General features: G+C 49.0%; 1 non-coding gene across 1 annotated transcript; it reads left to right on the forward strand.

Annotated features, from left to right (window-relative positions):
• Positions 1-2,448: 2,448 nt before the first annotated feature.
• On the forward strand, positions 2,449-2,522 carry Trnat-ugu. The gene has a single exon. It is a non-coding gene; the product is annotated as a tRNA-Thr (tRNA).
• The last annotated feature ends 3,214 nt before the right edge of the window (positions 2,523-5,736 follow it).

Here is a 5,736-nt window from a genome sequence, read left to right on the forward strand (position 1 = left end):
ATCTGATACCTTTTAGTATCTCCAGGATTCTTCCAGGTATACAACCTTCTTTCATGATTCTTGAACCAAGTGTTAGCTATGATTAAGTTATGCTCTGTGCAAAATTTTCCAAGCGGCTTCCTCTTTCATTTCTCAACCCCAATCCATATTCACCTACTATGTTTCCTTCTCTCCCTTTTCCTACTGACGAATTCCAGTCACCCATGACTATTAAATTTTCGTCTCCCTTCACTACCTGAATAATTTCTTTTATCTCGTCATACATTTCATCAATTTCTTCATCATATGCAGAGCTAGAACTTAGCCCTAGAACTTAGAACTACTTAAACCTAACTATCCTAAGGATATCACACACATCCATGCCCGAGGCAGGATTCGAACCTGCGACCGTAGCAGTAGCGCGGTTCCGGACTGAAGTGCCTAAAACCGAACGGCCACCGCGGCCGGCTTTTCCAAGCAATTAAAGGTCTTAAAGTCAGGCAGCAGTTAGAGTTGACGGTAAATTGAGTTCATGGTTCAGAGTAGTTTCAGAGGTAAGACAAGGCTGCAACCTGTCTCCACTGTTGTTCATATAATTTATGGATCATATGTCGAAAACAATAGACTGGCTGGGTGAGATTAAGATATGTGAACACAAGATAAGCAGTCTCGCATATGTGGATGACTTAGTTTTGCTGGTAGATTCGATTGAAAGTTCGCAAATTTCAGAGCTAGATCAGAAATGTAAGGACTATGGTATGAAGATTAGCATCTTCAAAACGAAAGTAATGTCAGTGGGAAAGAGATATAAACGGATTGAGTGCCAAATAGGAGGAACAAAGTTAGAACAGGTGGACGGTTTCAAGTACTTAGGATGCATATTCTCACAGGATGGCAACATAGTGAAAGAACTGGAAGCGAGGTGTAGCAAAGCTAATGCAGTGAGCGCTCAGCTACGATCTACTCTCTTCTGCAAGAAGGAAGTCAGTACCGAGACCAAGTTATCTGTGCACCGTTCAATCTTTCGACCAACTTTGTTGTATGGGAGCGAAAGCTGGGTGGATTCAGGTTACCTTATCAACAAGGTTGAGGTTACGGATATGAAAGTAGCTAGGATGATTGCAGGTACTAGTAGATGGGAACAGTGGCAGGAGGATGTCCACAATGAGGAAATCAAAGAAAAACTGGGAATGAAGTCTGTAGATGTAGCAGTCAGGTTTAACAGGCTTAGATGGTGGGGTCATGTTACACGCATGGGAGAAGCAAGGTTACCCAAGAGACTCATGGGTTCAGCAGTAGAGGGTAGGAGGAGTCGGGGCAGACCGAGGAGAACGTACCTGGATTCGGTTAAGAATGATTTTGAAGTAATAGGTTTAACATCAGTAGAGGCACCAATGTTAGCACTGAATAGGGGATCATTGAGGAATTTTATAAGGGGGACTATGCTCCAGACTGAACGCGGAAAGGCATAATCAGTCTTAAATGATGATGATGATGATGAATCTCAAAATGGTTCCAATGGCTCTGAGCACTATGGACTTAACATCTGAGGTCATCAGTCCCCCTAGAACTTAGAACTACTTAAACCTAACTAACCTAAGGACATCACACACATCCATGCCCGAGGCAGGATTCGAATCTGCGAGCGTATCAGCAGCGCTGTTCCAGACTGAACGGCCTAGAATGACTCGGCCACAGCGGCCGGCTGAAACGAATCTCACAGACGGGACAGTATTTAATCAACAGATTACTGAAATGTTGGTCAGACGCCGAATATTGTCACTGTTGCAATGGAATCATAAGAAGGGCACCGAATATGAAATTGTTTGACTGGTTCACCTCCTATGAAAATAAAATACAGGTGTACGAAATGTTACCATAATTCCTAGCACATTTCAGCTTTCGAGAGGAAAACGTACTAATTTTCTATATATACGAAGACAGTAACTTGTTCTCGAAAGAACAGTTACTGTTGATGACCGTGCAGCTTTTCCCTGGAAGAAATGATGACTAACTGAAAACCTCAGCTGCCGACAGGTGTTGTTGCTATACCTCGAAATGTGTGCCCCGACCGGGACTCGAACCCGGGATCTCCTGCTTACATGGCAGACGCTCTATCGAGGACACAGATGAATAGCGCGACTGCAGGGACTTATCCCTTGCACGCTTCCCGTGAGACTCACATCCCCAACTGTCCACAATTCTACATATGTATTGTACCTTATAGACATTTGCCCACCCACTCATTACTCGCGCACTCTTTGGTGATTCCCGTAAGAGTTTGGGCAACCTGTGCGCATTCGCACAGACGATGATCAATGGCTGGGTAGCCTTTAACTATATATACGAAGGCAGTAACTTGTTCTCGAAAGAACAGGTACAATACATATGTAGAATTGTGGACAGTTGGGAATGTGAGTTTCACGGGAAGCGTGCAAGTCGCGCGTGCAGTCGCGCTATTCACCTGTGTCCTCGGTGGCTCAGCTGGATAGAGCGTCTGCCATGTAAGCAGGAGATCCCGGGTTCGAGTCCCGGTCGGGGCACACATTTTCAGCTGTCCACATCGAGGTATATCAACAACACCTGTCGGCAGCTGAGGTTGTCAGTTAGTAGTCATTATGCACTAATTTTCGATGACGTCGTCCAATACCAAATTTCTCTAAACTTGAGGACTGAAATCAACGTTTTGCTCAATACCATCTTTAATCGGAAGGACCTGCGACTACGACACAGTAGAATCCGTCATTTATAACCCTGCATAAAATTACGAAGTCCAAAAAAGTGTGTGAAATCTTATGGGACTTATCTGTTAAGGTCATCGGTCCCTAAGCTTACACACTACTTAACCTAAATTATCCTAAGGACAAACACAGACACCCATGCCCGAGGGGGGACTCGAACCTCGGCCGGGACTAGCCGCACAGTCCATGACTGCAGCTTCTAAGACCGCTCGGCTAATCCCGGGCGCCTATGAAGTCCAATGCACTAAGACGACATGAGCAATGCAATAGCGATATGCACACATACAAATGGCGGCACTATCGCGTACAAAGGGATAAAAAGGCAGTGCGTTGGAGGAGCTGCCATTTGTAGTGAGGTGATCCATGTGAAAAGGTTTCAGACGTGAGTATGGCCGCGCGATAGGAATTAAAAGACTGTGGAAGCCGAGTGGTGGCTGGTGCTAGACGCCTCCGACATTCCATTCTGGAAGTCGTTAGGGAATTCAGTATTCCGAGATGCGCTGTGTCAAGAGTGTGCCGAGAATACCAAATGTTAGACATTAACTCTCACCACGGACAATGCAGTGGCTGACGACCTTCACTTAACGACCGGGAGCAGCGGCGTTTGCATAGAGTTGTCAGTGCTAACAGACAAGCAACACTACAGGAGTTGACTGCAAAAATCAATGTGGAACGTACGATGGACGTATCCGTTAGGGCAGTTCGGCGAAGTTTGACGACCGACGCGAGTGCCTTTCCAACAGCACGACATGGCCTACAGCGGCTTTCCTGCGTGACCATATCTGTTGGATCCTAGCCGACTGCCAAGCCGTAGTCTGGTCAGGGGACCTCGACTGCAGTTTGTAGGAGCTGATGGTAGGGTTCGAGTGTGGCGCAGACCCAAGATGTCGACAAGGTTCCGTGCGAGGTGGTGCTGTCTCCATAATGGTGTGTTTACATGAAATAGATTGGGTGCTATGGTCTGTTCGACTACTCGGATAGCATTTGCAGCCATTTATGGACTTCATGTTCAGAAACAGCAACGAATCCACAACTGTTCGCCGTTGGTTTGAAGAAGATTCTGGCAATTGAGCGCCTGTGCCCCTGAGTTTATAGTACCGATAGTCCCAGGGTGTCAGGCATCTAGGTACCAGCTGTGCCCAACATTCCTTAATTTGAGTGATTGGGCGATTGCCGGTATAGCCATTGTGCAAGTCCCCTATCTAATACCTGTTTGGTTCGCTTTTTCCTCTGCCACATGGGCCAGTGCCCCTTCCCAGACACTCTCCCATTCAGGTACCAATCGGGGCCAACGCTCCTTCATTTGAGCGATTGAGCGAGTGCCGATACTATCATTGTGGCAGGACCTCTACCTGATTCTGGTCTGGTTCGCTACCTCCTCTGCCACGTGGGACAGTGCCCCTTCCCAGACACTCTCCCATTCAGGTACCAACTGGGGCCAACACTCCTTCATTTGAGTGATTGGGCGAGTGCCGATACTATCATTGTAGCAGGACCTCTACCTGATTCTGGTCTGGTTCGCTTCTTCCTCTGCCACGTGGGACAGTGCCCCTTCCCAGACACTCTCCCATTCAGGTACGAACCGGGGCCAACACTCCTTCATTTGAGTGATTGGGCGAGTGCCAATACTATCATTGTGGCAGGACCTCTACCCGATTCTGGTCTGGTTTGCTTCCTCCTCTGCCACGTTGGGCAGTGCCGCTTCCCAGATGCTCTCCCATTCAGGTACCAACCGGGACCAACACTCCTTCATTTGAGTGATTGGGCGAGTGCCGATACTATCATTGTGGCAGGACCTCTATCTGATTCTGGTCTGGCTCACTTCCTACTCTGTCACGTGGGACAGTGCCCCTTCACAAACGCTCTCCCATTCAGGTACCAACCGGGGCCAACACTCCTTCATTTGAGTGATTGGGCGAGTACCGATACTATCATTGTGGCAGGACCTCTAACTGATTCTGGTCTGGTTCACTTCCTACTCTGCCACGTGGGACAGTGCCCCTTCACAGACGCTCTCCCATTCAGGTACCAACCGGGGCCAACACTCCTTCATTTGAGTGATTGGGCGAGTGCCGATACTATCATTGTGGCAGGACCTCTACCTGATTCTGGTCTGGTTTGCTTCCTCCTCTGCCACGTTGGGCAGTGCCCCTTCCCAGATGCTCTCCCATTCAGGTACAAACCGGGGCCAACACTCCTTCATTTGAGTGATTGGGCGAGTGCGATACTATAATTGTGGCAGGACCTCTACCTGATTCTGGTCTGGTTCGCTTCTTCCCCTGCCACGTGGGACAGTGCCCCTTCCCAGACACTCTCCCATTCAGGTACGAACCGGGGCCAACACTACTTCATTTGAGCGATTGGGCAAGTGCCGATACTATCATTGTGGCAGGACCTCTACCTGATTCTGGTCTGGTTCGCTTCCTCCTCTGCCACGTGGGACAATGCCCCTTCCCAGACGATCACAAATGGTTCAAATGGCTCTGAGCACTATGGGACTTAATATCTGAGGTCATCAGTCCCCTAGAACTTAGAACTACTTAATCCTAACTAACCTAATGACATCACACACATCCATGCCCGAGGCAGGATTCGAACCTGCGACCGTAGCGGTCGCTTGGTTCAAGACTGAAGCGCCTAGAACCGCTAGGCCACAGCGATCGGCCAGACGATCACCCATTGAGATACCAACCGGGGCCAACACTACATGATTTGAGTGATACTATCATTGTGGCAGGGCCTAAAGCGGTCGCCGGCATGGTGCCTCGGCTGTAGCTCCTCGGTCGCCTCTCTCCAGTGGCGTACGTGTTCGGCTGGCCCCCGCGTGGCATGGCGGACGTGCTCAGTGGATCACACCACGCCACACTCGTACGACCACGGCCTGCCCTTGGCACAGTTCACCGGTTGTGGCGCTGCCCGATAACGCGGCGCGGGCAGCCGTCCGTCTGTCTTTCTGAGAGCGGACGAACTCGTTGCGTCACACCCATACCTCTCCCTGTCACAACACCGTTTTTTT

Source organism: Schistocerca piceifrons, chromosome 10 (assembly GCF_021461385.2).
Source record: "Schistocerca piceifrons isolate TAMUIC-IGC-003096 chromosome 10, iqSchPice1.1, whole genome shotgun sequence".
In the NCBI taxonomy this organism is placed as follows: Eukaryota; Metazoa; Arthropoda; class Insecta; order Orthoptera; family Acrididae; genus Schistocerca; species Schistocerca piceifrons.